At 37.7% G+C, this 18,592-nt stretch overlaps 1 protein-coding gene and 1 non-coding gene across 2 annotated transcripts in view; one reads left to right on the forward strand and one right to left on the reverse strand.

The window, feature by feature from the left end:
* The window catches only part of LRMDA (leucine rich melanocyte differentiation associated), a gene marked incomplete at its 5' end in the record, with an annotated part of 468,042 nt that overhangs the window by 272,531 nt on the left and 176,919 nt on the right, over window positions 1–18,592 (reverse strand). The gene's annotated exons all lie outside the window — the stretch shown is intronic.
* LOC126031453 (small nucleolar RNA U13) lies at window positions 9,405–9,505 on the forward strand. Its single transcript, XR_007503327.1, has one exon. It is a non-coding gene; the product is annotated as a small nucleolar RNA U13 (small nucleolar RNA).

Genomic DNA, 18,592 nt, shown 5'->3' on the forward strand with positions numbered 1-18,592 from the left:
CCCAGCTGGCCAAATACACACACTGTCTCCAGTATGAACTTCAGCTGCTTCACTTGGAGGCTTGTGCTCAGCAAATTGGATTAAAAATATTTCATATCTACATGGCTCTCACCCAACTGCTTTAAGAATACCAGCTGTAGCATACCTTCCATTCTGACATGCAGAAGAACAGCTCCTGAGAATAGAACATTCCTCGGGGGAGGGGTGTTGGTTTTTAGACATTTTAGGAGGAAAAGATGAAAGACATTTCCAATTGAAACACCATGTACAGAAAGGGGTGGAACAGAAGAGAAAGGGGCATTCCATCTAGATATTGAATGACTATCAATTACCAGGTACTGGCTTGGCAAGTTCTGATGGCTTACTGAAGTTGTTTCTCACAGCGCTATGAGATGAATATAATGCCTAAAATGTTAGACATGAAAACTGAGGGTTTGAACAATGAAGAGACTTACTCAAAATTATGTACAGAATTTGTTGCATAGCAGGCACATTCATTTCTAAGATCTGCTGTACCAAATGGCTATAAACTTGATGGCTCACACCCCCAGAATTGTGGGGGTCAAGGATGTTGCTCAGTATTAGAGTACATGCCTCTTCTATGTCTGTCTTTGGCACCAACAAAACCAGAAACAAAAATGAGAAACATGTTCTTTCAGAGTTTTGAGGGTTCTAGAAGAAAATCCTTCCTTGCATTGTTCAGGTCTTGAAAGCTCCAGAAATCCCTTGGCATGTGATTTTGTGGCTCCATTTTTTCCTCTGCCTTCTCTTCTCCAACTAGTTTTTCTCTGGACAGCTTTTTGAGAGCATTGTCATTGGATTGAGAGCCCAACTAAATAATTCAGGACTCTCTTATTTCAAGTTCTTTAACTCTATTCAGGGACCAGTTTCCCAAACAAGGGCACAATCATAAGTTGGGAAGCATAAGTTTGGAAGCATCACTATTCTGCCCAGTAGAGATGAGTTTTCCACTTAAATCTATCTTACTTATTATGTAGTATCCTCTCCCCAGGCTGTCATGTTAATTTCTGTCTTTATCTTATTCTCTAGGATGACTGTGATAAAGATTCTAAAGTAAACACATTACCAAAAGAGCACAGACCTACAGTTGCCCAGGGTTCACTAGAAAGTTTGTGACAGTGTTGAAATGAAAGTTCCCCTCAACCCTTTTGTAGTTCAAAGAATGCTTCTATACCAGTTCTCAGAACTGTGTCCTCAAATGATTGCTTGCCAGGGACTCTATGTAACAAAACAGTGCCTCCCTTTGTCAAGATCAGCCTTCCTTTTGCAAGAGGAAAAGTGCTCTCAGGTGTCAACGTAACCTATAGCCATCCCCTAATAAGTTTAAGATAAAAGGCCAATACATTCAAATAAGATTCAGACATAATGTAATCATATTTGTTACCAAGCCCCATCTAATTATATCAGTCAATCTTTTATTACCAGACTCACAAGTGCACGGAACCCTATTATAATCTTTCTTCAATAATGATCTCCTCACTCTCTGACTCCTCAAACTCTGTGACAAATTAATCATCTGCTTGTAATCATGAGTAAACATCAACTCAATTAAGAATTGATAAATGCACAGTTGGCTCCAAGGCTCATCCTGAAAGGGAGGCAAAGAGCACTGGGTGCTTGCCAGGACCTGGCTCGGCTGGGCGTGCTGGGATGGGAGGGCTCCGGAAAGCCACATTTCTTTGGATATTGTTTATAGGAGAGTTTCTGACCCTTAATTTCTGTTCCCTCACTCATTGGGGAGACATAGAAAAGGAGTTACTGTTCTTCTCTGGGTCAAAATGTGGAAGAAATGTCCCACTTATCCTCACTCTTTTCTATACAGCCTCACAGATTAAAAAAAAAAAAGCAGAAGGAAAAGAGGTGCAATGCCCAAATAACATGGGCAGATCACTCTGCCATCACTGCCCAGTAGAAGGAAACTTTGTGTGCAATGAGATGAAGAACTTGAATTTGCATGAAACTATCCACTATTGAATTGGGTTTTCTAGTGAGACAGATGGAAACTGACACAGAAGACCAAGGGGTGAGGTTATTTGGAAACATGGTTAATCTCAGCTAAAATGCTGCTTACACTGGAATAGGATGTGCTATGAACCCAGTATGATTGATATTCTTAAGAGATGATGTAAAGACATATAGAGAAGGTAGTGTATAAGGAGACATCAAGGGAAAAGACAGCTGTCTGATGACAGATGCTAAATTTTGGGTGTATAGACAGGAGATGTAACAATAAGCACTGCTGAACTACCATGCACACAACTATCATGCAATCTGGGCACTTGGCCCAGAGTTTTAGAGAAAGAAAGCATAATCCTGTGGACATGAAGTATCCATATCTAAATCCATAGTTGGGAAATAACTCTATCCCGGATCAGAATTCTGATGTTTCAAGTCATCCACACTGCTATGGCAGTTGAGGGAAAGCAAAGTAATGGTTGGTTACATGGAGAATAATTGAGCTAACAATTTGTACATTACTAGACAGTTCAGACTGTACAAAAACTGTAAAGGCACTAGCTCATTACATTTTTACAATGGTTTTCTCTTCCTCTCATGTTAAGAGGTAAAAAGATTGGCTGATACACAATTTCAGAGTCGCAGAGCAATGAGTGACAAGACAAGCCTCTTTGGTTCTGGAGGCATTTGCTTCCTACCCAAGAGACTCCTCTTGGGCCCAGAGAGATCAGACAGCAAGTTGAGAGCATGCCTTGCATGCAACCAACTGGTTCAATCCCTAGCCCTGCCAGGAGTTATCCCTGAGTCCTGCCCCAAAGCCCTGATAGGAGTTATCCTTGAGCACATAACCAAAGTAAATTTTGAACACTGCAGGGTGTGGACCTTTTCCCCATCCTAGTAAAACTAAAGAAAGTAAATGAGACACTTTCCTGTAAGCTGAGAACAAGATCATGGCAATATTAGTCATCTGAAAAGCTTCAGATTGTGTTGCCCAGAGTCTAAGTGCTCCCCCACAGCCTCCATAAAGTGCAAAGGGAAGCTTATTGATGACACACAAATGTCGCATTTGTACGACACAGAGACTGTGACTGTAGCAACCCTCATTTCATGCTGTTCTTAGCTCTCATATAGAGCTGAGTAGACTATGTTTAGGGATGGAGAGAATATGTTTTAGAATCATTATCATTGACAGGAAATTTTTCACTGAAGAATATCAGGTAATATTTAGAAGGATTGAAACAATCAACAACTTACCATTCTGTAATCTATCACACAAATATGATTTTGGTCACCATCGCTGAAAGATGCTCCCAGCCAAGGAAAAGGATAAATGGAAGAGTTAAGTAGGAATTCCTGATACACACTGACCATCTGTCGCATGTGATGTAATAGAAAGCAAATAGTAAAACATATGGGAGCAAAAGGAACTTTGATCTAAGCAAGGCCTTTGTATATATTAGCCTAAAACATGTCCACAGGATAGTATAACAGGTTAAATGGCAGAGAAAAAAACAAGCATACAAATCAGAAAGTGGATTATTCCTAAAACTGAGTGAATTCATTCCTAAAAACACACATAAATCAAGGTTTCATGGGCAAAATCAGCTGGAAAGGAAGGAATGAAGTTGGGGTCTTAAAATTATTAGAAAACAGCAACAACAACAAAAATAAAAAACCAGAAATGTGCTAGTACAATAAAATGAATGGACATGATCCTGCTTTATATAAACAAAATACTACAAAAACAATATTTTGGAGACAAGTGTAGCAATTAGAATAGGGATTGGGTATTAGAAAATGTGAAGAAACTAATTCTTGCTATATTTTAAGATAGTGATAATGGTGTGGTGTTTGCACTGAAGAGGAGAAGGGCCATTCTTGGTTAAAAAAAAAAAGTAAAAAAAAAAAAACATTGACATAATGGCATCATGTCTGGGCTGTTATCAGGAAAAAGGAGGCAAAAAAAGAATCAGATTTTTCCCCAAAACCTACCTTAAATTGTGGCTTTTGTTCAATGCTGGCTAGTTATCACAAGTCACCAATCTATAGTAAAAGTGATCAAGTCAATCATATTTTCACTACTCAAAAGTATTCGCCTCAAATTTGCCTTAAATTTCTGTGTCAGCAAAGTGAGGGGCTAAGAAAGCAAACTTGCCTAGTTAGATCCTTGGGGAGTTGCCTGACTGGTTTAGTTCACCCTGCTTTTCACATTTTCGTCTGACTTTTGACTACCACAAGGCTACCACAAATGTCATGACAAAATCAGTAAGGAAACATAACTTTGCTGTGTTTCTGTATGTGTGGTATGCAGGTTGTCATTTAAGTCAAAGGTACCTAGTAGATAGTCCCTTGAAACGGTCCTCCCTGCTGAGTATGAGGAAAGATATATTCTTGGCATGAGGTGTGATCTGATAAAGTAATTTCTGAAAAAATTCTTCAAATAACATAGCTTCATAGTTCAAATATGACCATCATTATGATGGCTATTATATTTTGTTGATGTTGTGTGTGTTTGCCTTGAAACATTTTCTATGTGTCCACTTTTGTATGCTTCACTTGTCCAGCTAGGAGTTAGAAAAGCAAACTCCAGGGTAGACATACACTTATCTCTTTCTCTCCACCTTTCTCCTCCACATCTACCTGGAATATGGTATGTAGCTAAAAGGTGTACAATAAACACCTGTGTAAAAAGGCATGTAAGTAGAAGAGTTGGTAGTTCTTAACATTTAAAAAGAGGTCTAAAGAGACTGGAAATTTTTATCATTGCAAATTGACTTCCATTGACTTATTCTCTGATCATTCCATTCAACTTTCCTTAAGTTTTACAAGAGCAAGGAGTAAGAAATGAATTTGTTAGATGCCTGTCAAGGGTACAGGCTGGGAGTGGGAGAGATCATATGAATTGCCAGGCAAGCACCCTATCCCTCAATACTCTCTCTCCAGTCCCAGGGTTCTTGGGTTCTAGCCTCTATGCTCCCGACTGTCTGTGTAATATGGAACCACTTACTTGACTTCTCTGAGCCATTTTTTGTTCTTTTCTAAAGAGGAAATCATTCCATCATTTCTGTAGGCTTGCTAAAAGAGGTTAATAATAAATTTTGAAGTGATTAGTGCAGTACTCAATAAATGATTATTGATAATTTTATGTTAAGCTTGTAATATGTTGGTGTGCAACTATATTAAGGCCTACCACTTAAAGGGACATATTTTCTCCCAGTAAAATCTACTTGAATTGTATTACTTAGCATTACTTGTCAAATAGGATACTTTAAAGAATACAAACATATCATCCCCCATTTTAAGAGAGAAAGAAAGAAAGAAAGAAAGAGATAAAGAAGAAAGAAAGAAAGAAAGAAAGAAAGAGAGAAAGAGAGAGAGAAGGAAAGAAAGAAAGAAAAGAAAGAAAGAAAGAAAGAAAGAAGAAAGAAAGAAAAGAAAGAAAGAAAGGAAGGAAGAGAAGAAAGAAAAAAGGAAGGAAGGAAGAAGGAGGAAGGAAGAAGGAAGAAGAAAGAGGAAAGAGAAAGAAAGAGAAAGAAAGAAAGAGGAAAGAAAAAGAAAGAAGGAAAGGAAAGAGAAAGAAAGAAAGAAAGAAAGAAAGAAAGAAAGGAAGGAAGGAAGGAAGGAAGGAAGGAAGGAAGGAGAAAGAAAGAGAGAAAGAAGAAAGAAAGAAAGTAAGAAAGAAAGAAAGAAAGAAAGAAAGAGAGAAAGAAGAAAGAAAGAAAGAAAGAAGGAAAGGAAAGAGAAAGAAAGAAAGAAAGAAAGAAAGAAAGAAAAGAAAGAAAGAAAGAAAGAAAGAAAGAAAGAAGAAAGAAAGAAAGAAAGAAAGGAAGAAATGAAAGAAAGAAAGAGAAAGGAAAAGAGGAAGAAAGAAAGGAAGAAGAAAGAAAGAAAGGAGAAGAAAAGAAAAGAAAGAAAAGAAAGAAAGAAAGAAAAGAAGAAAGAAAGAAAGAAAGAAAGAAAGAAGAAGAAGAAAGAAAGAGAAGGAAAGAAGAAGGAAGGAAGAAAGGAAGGAAGGAAAGAAAGAAAGAAAGAAAGAAAGAAAGAAAGAAAGATAGAAAGGAAAGAAAGAAAGAAAAAAGAAAGAAAAGAAAGAAAGAAAGAGGAAGGGAAGGAGAGAAAGAGGAAAGAGGAAAGAGGAAAGAAAGAGAAGAAAGAGGAAAGAAAAAAGAGAAGGAAAGGAAAGAGAAAGAAAGAAAGAAAAAAGAAAAGAAAGAAAAGAAAGAAAGAAAGAAGAGAAAGAAAAGAAAGGAAGGAAGGAAGAAAGAGAAAGAAAGAAAGAAAGAAAGAAAGAAAGAAAGAAAGAAAGAAAGAAAGAAAGAAAGAGGAAGGAAGGAAGGAAGAGGAAAGAGGAAAGAGGAAAGGAAGAGAAAGAAAGAGGAAAGAAAAAAGAAAGAAGGAAAGGAAAGAGAAAGAAAGAGGAAAGAAAGAGAAAGAAAGAAAGAAAGAGAAAGAAAAGAAAGAAGGAAGGAAGGAGAGAAAGAGAGAGAAAGAAAGAAAGAAGGAAAGAAAAGAAAGAAAGAAAGAAAGAAAGAAAGAAAGAATGAAAGAAAGAAAGAAAGAATAGAAAGAAAGAAAGAAAGAAAGAGAAAGAAAGAAGAAAGAAAGAAAGGAGGAAGGAAGGAAGGAAAGAAAGAAAGAAAGAAAGAAAAACAGATCAGACTAACCACTGAAAGGAATTAGAAATCACTGGGCTTTACCTCTTCATTTAGCTCTTACAGCAGAAATAGCTGAAAATGTGATACCTTCAATAGACCCTACTGCTTGAATTGTACTGGAATCTCCTTTAGAATTCTCTTGCTCTGGGATTGTCCCTGTTTTTCCCCCTGAACTTCCCACCTAGATTTTGTATATAGAAACTGATAAGGAAGCCAGAATCTCCAACTAACGATGTGTGAGATGTTATGGATATACCCCTAATGTAAACAACCCACTCTCTTCCTCGCAAAATACTCCTGTCATAAGGCCATGTGTGAGAGCAACATAGCAGTCACTTCCATACTTTGGTTCTCCATTAGAGAGGTGTTATCTGCGTTAGCAAAGATGGTTTTATCACTCTGCAGAAACTTCTGTTAGCTTAAAAGGAGCAGTGGTAAAGTTCCCTGGAGGTTCTTTCTGGCTTCTTTTGTTCTGGGAGGGAACACCCCCCGAGGTCTGAAAAGGCTGTTTGTTGACAAGCAGGACCCAGATCCTTGCCTTTTTTTCATAAAAGGAAGGGAAACCAGCAGGAGCATTACAAAACCCAGCACCTCCCCGGTCTCTCTGCATTCCCCACATTTGTGTATCAAGCAGCCAGGCAGCTGTTAAACAAGTACTATCAACAAAGCAATCTTCTAGCCCTTTGATTCAGACTATTCATATCTTCTGCCCTGAAATAAAATGACTTTCACAATTAAAACCCCGAAATCAATGCAGTATCTATTGTCATGTCTGCAGGAGAAAAGCTTTAATTACAGCCAGAGTTAGATAACACAATCATTACACCTCTTTAATCTCAAATATAAAACCAGCAACCCTCAGAGCACTTTGCCACCCTTTCTTTGATTTTTTTTCTTTTTCTTTTTTTTCTCCCCCCCCCAACCCCAACGTGAATGGCTTTTTATCTCACCACTTCAATTTGCATGCCTTTGCTCTGAGGCAGCTCCCCGTGATATGTTAATTGCAGATTGCTTTAAGTACTAAAAGATTAACATAAAACCCTTTGCAAACAAGCTAATAGTTTATGATAATTTTTGCATGGCCTTTGTCTGTCTATCACTGGATTGCCTCTAGCTGTAATTTTATAAAGAAGCTGTAAAATATCATTTAAACAAGTTCATTTACACATAATTATTACCAGAATCACATTATTCAATTTAGATACTCCAGCCTATTAACAATCCATGAACTAAAATGTAATTAAACTATTTTCCTTTTATGAACCTATTCATTACAATGTGTGGGAGATGGATCTCTCAGTTTCACTGCAAATTTCAGCACTTTGTTGTTGAAATTGACAAGCCTGGCACTCATTATGTGCTTTTAATTATATTAAAAGTATGGCAAGACAGCTTAGATAAAGAATATATTTAGAAAAGAATGCCTGGAAATGCCAAGATGGTGTCATCCCCAAATATATATTTATTTTACTCTGGCAAAAAAAAATGTTGTCCTTTTAACAGCGAAAAAGATAAAATAAAATAAGGCTGGCTGTTTTAATTGAGTATTTTTTTCTTAGATTCTCTTCATAATTTTTCTAATTTAAGCCAAGGATAAATATCTCTGTTAATAAATGGTGTTTACTTGTTTTCCCAGATTTCTATCTACTAAAAAAATAAAATAAAAACCCAGCAACTTAGGAGTTGAAGTCATATCTCCAAAACTATATTTCTTTCAGAATTTGCATGCAGATACATAATTGCTGACATATGAAGGATGTCATCTTGAGGATTGGATTTAAAAACTGCTGAATGGTTTCATTTCAAATAGAAACATTCACCTGGGAGGGAATGAGGGCATGGATCAGGAATGTTTCCTGCTTGGTTAATGGGGCAAGTTTTCTTGCTGTCTGCTAGGTATTTCTTCATTTCCCAGGTCTGGCCCAGCACCCAGACTGAGTCCTAAAGATAAGACTTGTAAGACTGGCTCTCCTTGGTCATTAAAATCACTGTTAATGATATCAGATATATCATTCTTCATTTAAGAGAATTCTTAAATGCAGTGTATTCTTCTTTAGATACTCCAGGAGGTCCACGGAGCACTAAATCTAAACCTAGACTGGACCCCCTTAAGCTGCCATGATATTTAGTAGACTTGGTACACTTCTTATCCCGAGTGTTGCTTTCTATACCCCATTCCTGCTCTCTTCCAAGGCCTATCAGAGTATCCGGTATTTACTTCTCATAGATTAAGTTTTGACCAATGATCTCCCTAAGAAACATTCCTGCCCTTCACTGTCCACCCTGGTTGAAGCTCTGGGACCCAGAAGCCTTTAATGCTCACTTTAATGTCAACTATGAAGCCAACATCTCTGCTGAGCATACCTGGTCTTCAGCAGCTTTGTGCTCTCTGGGGTTTCCTTATCATGGCCACAGGGAGCTTCTCTTATGTCTATTTTCCTCATGACCAATACATCAATATTGAACCCAAATAACCTATGTTAGGGATATACATTTGTATTTGACTGAATATAATGTGGATAATTAGAATCAAAATCATTCATTATCCTTTCTCACAGTAGACTGAGAAATGTACTGCCCAATGGTTGATTTCCTGGCAGATATTCTACTGTAAATATTTGGAGGAGCAATACCCAATGGTACTCAGGTCTTACTCCTGGCAGACTTGAAGGACCATATCCACATAACAAGCTGCTAACAAGACATGCACCCTCCCTACTATACTATCGCTCCAACCCGGACCTAGAGTTTCTTAAGAAACAAAAATCATGGATCATTTTTAGGATCCTACAATGAGGACTGGATGTTCACACATCTATGACATGTGTCTTCCTCCAATATTATTAAGACTCTGGCACACTACCTGTCTGATATGAAAATAAACTAAGAAACAAAATCACCCTAAAATTGTGTAGACCTTGAGGAATTTACTACTGCCCACCCTCTCTAACTTCCACTCAATTATCCAAAGTTCAAAACTCTGCCATAAAAGTGAGACCATGACTCAAGGAAAAATAATAACTGATGAGGCTTGTTCTATGTCAAGGAGTCAGTTGTCCATTAAAATCAAAGGGGGAGAGAGAGAGAGAGAGAGAGAGAGAGAGAGAGAGAGAGAGAGAGAGAGAGAGAGAGAGAGAGAGGCTGTGTGTTTTGTTCTAAGACTTCTAACAAAGGAAAGGGTTTACTTATCAAAATCTGTAAAATAATTTGAAAATGATATAAAAAAAATCTCTGAAAAAATATTTTAGGGCCAGAGTGATAGCACAGTGGGTAGGGCATTTGCCTTCCACGACAAACCCAGGACCAACCCAGGTTTGATTCCCGGCATCCCATATGGTCTCCTGAGCCTTCAAAGAGTAACCCCTTAGTGTTGCTTGATCTAGCCCCAAAACAACAACAATAATAAAAAAAGACCTCTGGCCAGTGATTCAGTATATTTTACTGTTGTGAACAATATACAGTTGGCCCCAAACTGAGTCTCTTATGCTAAGTGTCATGTCACTAACGTGAGACTTACTGTTTCAGCTTATCCAGAAGTAAAAAAATGGAATAGGTCAACCAAGAAATACCTGGTCAGCATTAATCTGCCTGATAGAGCTCTTATACCTTCTAAAGAAAAGTATCCTTGCAATAACCAATCTCTTCTTTGCCTAGACTAACTTTGGTTTCTACTCCATTTTGGCTATGGAAGTCTTCATTTTGTACAGTTCCTTAGATCCTTAGATTCATCTTCTAGATAGAATGATGTTGGATTTATTAATGAGTAAAAAAGAAAAAGAAAAGCCAATAGATTGTTTAACTGTTACTCGATCACATTTTCCAAATATATAATTAATATATTTTCCGGTCCATCAGAAAGGTGGGCCACAAGGGGTACACAGCAAACAAGGATAAGCCATCATAAGTGCCCACCCTAATTTTCCATTTGTCATTTCATATTTTACAGTTTTCCAGAACATAACTGACTCTGGCTTATTCAAAGGAATCTAGACAGAGACTTGGGAGCTCCACACAACTCTGTGATTCAGATATTATGAGGGCACATAATAAGCTTTCTAGCATTTTCTTCTTTGGCCTATATTTTCTCTTAACTTGAGTCTCACAACCTGGTTGGTTTTGCTCATCAGTTAAGTCTGGTACGGTGTCTAACATAGAAAAAATGAATAATATGGCAAAATGTTAAATTAATTGATGGCTTTTTAAAATACTGTTTGAGATAATATAGCCCCTCCCCCAATTTTAAATAAAGTCAGAACTTCTGGATTTAGAGCTGCCCAAACCTAAGTTGGACAAGAAGAAAGTTTCTAGCAAATTGTTCTAGACAGAACTTTCTTCTAACTTTCTAGCAAATTTTCAGGATATCCTAACTGTAATGCGTTGCTTTATCCTAACTGCCATGCATTGCTTATTTTGTTGTATGTGTGTCTTTAGAAGCAGCATAACTCAGCCCAGTGAAAAGTTTAGAGAGGGGGAGTAGGAAATGGCAACAAAAAGTTAACCTTAAACAGATACTTCCCAGGTGGGCTGTAAAGAAAGATAAAGAAAAACACCCCAGGAACAATTATCATGGGAAAAGTGATATCCCACAAGATTAATAACCCTCACCTGCATGAGAATAAAGAAAACAACTTCATAAATTGGATAAATGTCAAAAAGTTCACCAAGATGTCTCAGGAACTCTTAACCTTGTTTTCTTTTTCTATAACTCCACCATAAGTAGACTTCGTGTAAGAAAAGTATAAAAGATGTGCTAAAAGACTGCTCAGGACTCTCAGTGCTTCTTTGGCCTGGCAGTACTTAGCACTGAGCGCTATTAAACTCTATTCTTTATCTATTTCTACTGTCCTTGTATTTCTGTGGGTCCAGCCTAACAACTGGTTGGAACTTTAGGACTTTACTCCACAGTGAAGTCTTACAGAATCAAATATGCCAAGTAATAGTGCATTTCATAACAAATTAGGAATGGAAATATTGGGGTTCTATGGTTAAACATTCAAAACTTGGAAATACAGAAGTAGAAAGTGGGAGTCGTCTTTTCATGGTGGGTCCTTCGAAGATTAATTTTCAGAAGATTGTACTTCAGTTGTACTCACTGTTCACAGCTTTATTACAGACCCTCCTGGTGGTACTCAGAAACTTGGAGATCAAGTCCCATCAATATTTGACTCTGTAGTCACATAAAGCTCTTTTCAGTGGGCCATTATAGTACCAGGGCTTGAACTTTGGTCTTCTACAGGAAAGATATATGCTTCATGTTTTTTAATTATCTCCCATCCTTTTGTTTGTTTGTTTGTTTGTTTGTTTTTGGGTCACACCCGGCAGCACTCAGGAATTACTCCTGGCTCCATGCTCAGAAATCGCCTCTGGCAGGCACAGGGGACCATATGGGATGTCGGGATTCGAACCACCATCCTTCTGCATGAAAGGCAAACACCTTACCTCCATGCTATCTCACCAGCTATCTCCCATCCTTTTACTAAAAGCAATTAAATCTGTATAAAACTCTTATAATTGGCCTTACCAGATTATGGGTTCCTTTGTTACTAAACATACTAATTTAATAAGCATATTCTGAATCATATTTCTAATTTTTCTTTTTTAAATTTGTATTTAATAGTATCCAAGATGGGGCCCAGAAATCTCTGCAATGATAAGGCCTTGATGACAAGAGGCCATGTCAGCTGAATTCTCACTTATACGCATGTGAATGATATAGGGGACTGAGATGTAAGGTAACAGAATGATTGGTGAATCCAAATATTTTTCTGTTTCAGGTAAGCCAAAGAATGAGTCCACTTATTAGGGAAGGTATAAAGCAGGGGCCTGAAACTTTTTAAACAGGGGTCCAGTTCACTGTCCCTCAGACCATTTATTTAAAAATAAACTATGAACAAATACCTTTGCACACATATCTTACTTTGAAGTAAAAAGGGGGAGGTAACAAATAAAATATTTAAAATGAAGAACAAGTAAACTTAAATCAACAAATTTACCAGTATTTCAGTGGGAACTATGGGCCTATGTAAAATAAATCCCCATACTATATTTCCAACCCCAGGTATGAAACAGGGTAACTACAAAGAATTAATAAACCAAGCCAATCAGGATAAATCATGGAGTCAGTGACTTCTTGCCTCGTGGTCGCTTTGCATACCAAAGCCAGAATAACATTTTTTTTTATTAACTCAGTACAAAATTCACTAGGGCAGAGGGAAGGTCAAGTGAGATATAAAAGCACTTATCCACGTAGATTTTTAAATATTAAAGGGGTAGATTTAAAGAAAAGAGTAATACGGAAGAAATACCTTTGTTTGGAGTTAATAGCTGGGTATCATATTACAATTTCTGTTCAAAACAAAACAAAAAAATGAGAAAGGTTACAAAAGTTTTGTTCTACTGTTCTCTGCCAGAGGTGGGAACCCTAGATTAGAATTTATAAAGTGGTTGCTTTTTTGCATAGGCACAATTAAACTTGGCTGTAAAAGCAACAAAGGTTAGACTGTGTATACATCATTCAGCAATCTTGGCAGAGAAGAGAGAGAGAGAAAACTGCTTTCAGAACCTCCAGCAACTTTCTTCTAGGTTAATCTCTTGATCCTATTTGCATTGATCACTATATTGCTGGTTAAACTGTGTATTCTACCATATAGACCATTTTTGTTTGTTTGTTTGTTTTGGGGCCACAGCTGGTGATGCTCGCGGGTTACTCCAGGCTATGCACTCAGAAATCACTCCTGGCTTGGAGGACCATATGGGACACCGGGAATTGAATCATGGTCTGTCCTACCATTGCGCCACTGCTTCAGCCCCTGACTCCATGACTCTCTCCTGACTGGCTTTGTTTGATTAATTCTTTATGACTACATGTATCAGAACTGTCCACCTGTGGTTGGAAATATGGTCTGTGGGATGATTTCATAATGTGTGGGAATTTATTTTACAGACCTTAATTTGGTAGACCATAGTTTGAGGACTACTATCTGAGACTTAGAGGGGGAGTCAAGAGATAGAGAGAAGGAGGGGAGTTGGAGAGTGTGATGCACATCCTACACATATGCATTATGGGCCTGGGGGACAAAATGGCTTCTAAACAGGTCAAACAGCAGTGGCAAAAACACACGGTAAGCCAGAGAAATGTCCTTGGCAGGCTACATTGCTGCCTGCAGGCCATAATTTGAGGACTCCTGGTGTAAAAAGTGAAAAAAGAAACAGTTTTGAAAGGATTTGTATAGTAGATGGTGGTGTGAGGGGGCCTTAAGGGTCTCTGCTTTGATGTTTGTGTTTCAGATTAGACCAGATAATCCAGAAAATCTCACATAGTTTTGATATCAAATATTTTAGTAGATCTTTGATTTTTAAGGAGGCTATTTCTATATCACCTTTTCCTATTCACTGGGATAATCTGCAAAGAGCTTTCACTCCCCCAGTTTCTCCCAATATGTATTTGGGGTTTTGTACTTCAAGAAGTTGCTTGAATAGTGCTTCCTCTTTGGCCTGCACTAGACAGGCTGAACCCCTCCACCATGATGGAGGCAAGGCATTGACACTATGTCTACCATGTATCCTGAAATAGAGCTAAGGAACAAGTCTTTTCAGAGAGCTGAGTAGATTTCCCTGCTGAATTTTTATTCCAATGCTCCATAATTCACCTCACATGCAATTCTCAGGAGTGAAGGGAAAATAAAAATGGAGACTTAAGAACAGTGGCCATCTAAGTAGCCACACAACTTTTCTCAATGGACCAGGAGGCTCATTGAGATGGCCAACAGCAGGTTGCCAGTAAACACTTCACTTTTCCAAGTTTTCAGCATACCTGCCTGCCTTGGAAACACACTGCCTTTTGGATATCTGTAAGTTGAAGGCAGCTAACTGCATTTCCCCTCTATGCCTGAGGGCGAGTTTCAACCTCAAACAACTTTATTTAAACAATTTCTTATTTAACATGTTTTTCTCGGTGTTTCAAATCCAATCACTGCCTGCGTTGTGGGGGAAGAACTGCTACAGGACAAAAAGAACAACACAACCTGTTTTTATTTTAATATCTTCCGGGTCTCAAGGCACTGCCATCATTTGGGCTGTCAGCTCTTCAGTGCCTGAGGTGGCTTCCTGCTCTCTGCAGACGGCCTGCCTCCCTACTAATGGCACTGTTCGGGCAAGGGGGAAATGCAATTTTCCACTCCATTACAAGCACTGTATAAAAGGGCCTCTTTTCCTCACTGCACACAGATAAGGACCTAATGAAATTCCATTCACTAAGTATTACAATAGCCAACTCCACTCCAAATACAGGCATTCTAAGTGCCTGCCAGACACCCCCAACTCCAGAAGTGATTGCCACTGCAAGTCACTGGATTGAATCTTGTCAGGATGAAAAACTGGGAGGTAAGCAGTAAGAGGCTTTTGAAGAAGGGAAGGTAACGAAGATGGTGGCAGAAACAGGTCTTCAGACCTTCCTACTGTTTATTGAGGCCAGGTGACATATTTTTAATGAATTCATTGAAATTCTGATGTTTGCAAATATCAATCTCATCAAAATACCCCTTAAGAGACTAAGACATCATGTAATTTAGAGGAGCTAGTGACAAAGGAGGATCAAAGAAGAAATACACTGTATTCTAAAATGGGAAACGAAAATTGGTGAGATTCCTTAGGGAAGCTGTAAATCACCAATGACACTTGTTGAAAGTAAGTTTTTTTCTTCAGTCTTCCCACCTTCAGGTCCTTGTTACACTCCTATTCCTCTCCCTTTTCTGAACTATTTCCCCTTGATAAGGTAATACACATATAATGGGAAAAAATGTTCCTTCCTTGTTCCTGGGAAGCGTCCTTGTTCTCTAGGCATTCACAGGCCACCTTTGCTTTCCATATGCAAGTAATCCTGGACCTGCTTCATATGGCAACTAGGCTACCAATTCCACATGGCACCAAAGAATCCATTTTTATAGACCAAAATCTAAAATCTAACATTTTTAAATTTTAGGACCAATACTTCTAATATTTTAAGTGATATTATTATATGCTTAAGCATATATAAGTGAACACAAATATTATTATACTTTTTATATTATAGGACAAATTACATTATCATATTATAAAATAAATTATATTTTTATTCTATTTTATCCTATCTTATTATATCACAAATTATACATCATCATCTAAGTTAAGGTTCCCCATTTCTAAGACTCATTGTCTTATGATATGTGTTATGCTTTTCCTTGCAATAAATATGCAAGTATATCCATTGACCATACTTTGTGAAGCTATTCTCACTTAAGTCTATTGTCTAAATCAGACAATTGATAATATCTCAGTTCAAAACACTTTCTACCAGTGTCCCTTTTCACAAGAAAGAATTAAGCAGAATTAATATATAGCTACCTTTTAAGGTCAAAAAGAATGTTTCATACCATTATTAATTTCATCACATTTTTCATGCACTTACATATAAAACTTTACATTTCCACAAATGTGACAAATGCATACATATAAAAACAATTTAGCCCACTTATTGACAAGTAGTTTTCATGTCCTGGGTCAATACCTCTCATTTGACAGAGGCCATCCAGAGACCTCTGTTACAAAGCTTCTGAAGCAATTGGATTCATTTAGAAGGAGCTGAATGACCAACTAATACTCCTGGGTTATTAGAAAGGCAGTGTTTCTGCTTTGCATTTACCACCTCTGCTCTTGCTTCCCTCCAATGCAAACCATGGGATTTCCTAGTAGGATTAATGAATTAAGTTCTCCTTTAACCCCTTTACCTTTTAAACAAGGATTTTTTTTTTCTTCTGAGTTCTTTACTCAACGCTCAAGAAGACATTTTGCTCAAAACGTAGGCTAATAATAGAGACATTATTTCTGATGGTTGGGGAGACATCCCGACACATGTCCCCCCCAACCATCACTCTAGATAATGGAGTCTCACCACAAGTGCTGCTAATTTTTCATTTTAAATGCCGAAAAGTATTTTAGAATTAGGTTTCTGAAGAACACTAGATAGGTTGTAAGAACAGCTGCAAAGAAACTGGTTTTTGTTTTGTTTCTCTCTAAACTCTGGCTACATTTGTTATGCAGCAGGTGGTTCTGTTTATTCCAGGAGGAATTTCATGGAGGTACCCCTGTTCTTAGCATTGCATTCTATTCTACTCTTTGAGCAGAAAATCAAAGCTCCAAAAAAAGCATCAAATAGATTATGAGGGCCCATGCAAATGTTTGTTTCCTTTGCTTTTTGTTGCTTGACTCAAATAATTCCGTTCAGAGGGAGAAATCAGGTTAAAGCCATGCACACTATCTTATTCAACAATTCCTCACAAAGGCAGAGTAAGACTTGGTGAAACTAAAAGTGAACTAATATATGAACAACAGTCCCAAACAACAGTTCTGGATTGGTAGAAATCAATTGCAGTAGGCAGGCTGCAAGAAACACATATAGCAGAAATTGTTTCAGGGGGGGGCACAAACTATTAAAGTGGGGGGATAATGAGATTATCTCAGCTACCCTCTTACACAGATGGGGAAATAGTGTTTAATATAATGTAGCTTCTGGGAATGGAACTCCATTTACCTAACCTCTAAGTAGTCTATATGCTATGTGCGGCTGTATTTTATAGTAAAAACTGAAAGTCTCCTGAGAAGGAAGCCTGGAAGCACATAGGTAAAATACAACTAGGAACATATGTATCTCACTTCACCTCCAAGGAACCTTGATAAAACTTACTATTTGGGCAGCTGTAACCCAGGTCATGATGTCAGGAAATATGTAGTGTCCCTCCCTTTATATTTTTACTTTTTTTAACTGATCTACATGGAGTATCTCTTATTTATTTTTAGTTTTGGGGGCCACATCCAGCTGAGACTAACTCTCTGGCTATGTGTTCAGGGATCTCTCCTGGTAGTGTTTAGGGGACCATATGAGGTGTCAGGGATCCAAGCTGGCCATATTCAAGCACCCTACCCACTGTACAATCTCTCCAGCCCATGCATCTCTGAGTTTTGAAAGCATTACCATGAACAGCTTGCTTCAAATTGCCCCTGTCAGATAATGTTGGGAAGGGTGTTGGAGGCAATGATAATCATCCAGTGAAGAATAATTTATTTCCAATTTTAAAGGACAAAACTTATTCTTGGCAAGCTCTTGTAGGGAGAACTATTTCCAATGCTCTTTAATCCGTCTTGAAATAATTTATGAAACTTTACGAATATATTATTTCAGGCATGTATATTTGCAGTCAAACAAAGAATAATTATTCACTGTTAGAGGAGCCCTTTGAAGGGACATTATCTTTCCTTTCATAGGCAATGGTTGAAAGAAAGGAAATTTCAAAGCCACTTGCAGGTTAAAACCTCTACTTAGGAAATGAAAGCTAATTTGATTAGAAGAGATGTTTAATTAACCACTGAGTCTATAACGTTGCCATTGAGGAGAAATCCTGATGTCATGTGTTTGAGGTTGAAGAGATAGCAACTCTCAGAGATAATTATTTCTACTTCCCAAATGATGCATAGACTAATTTTATTAAGTGAATACAACCAAGGTCTTAGACAAAATTACAAAAGGTGCTATCTTTAATTCACAACTCAAGGTATAGTCCATGATCTCTACAACTATTTGACAGAGTTCCAGGCAGAATAGGACTTCAGTAATGGATGGAAAAATAGATGCTGATATAAAATAGGTCGAATGAGTTAATGTTACTCTCAGAAACAACAACTAAAAATTATTTTAATCACTGTGATTTGCATTATTGCCAATGATAGGGTTTTATGTTTCTGTCTACTTTTATCTCAGGGGTTCTGCCCTCTTTCCCCCCTACTGTCTTCCCATCATGGTAAGCTTACTTTTATGGACTAATTCTCAGATCTTTTGACCATTTTTGTTGCTTTTGACCATTTGTTATTCCATTTCAATGCTTCTTCATATCCCAGAAATTAGAGAGCTTGTTCTATATCCATCCTTT

This window comes from Suncus etruscus, chromosome 15, assembly GCF_024139225.1.
Source record: "Suncus etruscus isolate mSunEtr1 chromosome 15, mSunEtr1.pri.cur, whole genome shotgun sequence".
Taxonomy (NCBI): Eukaryota; Metazoa; Chordata; class Mammalia; order Eulipotyphla; family Soricidae; genus Suncus; species Suncus etruscus.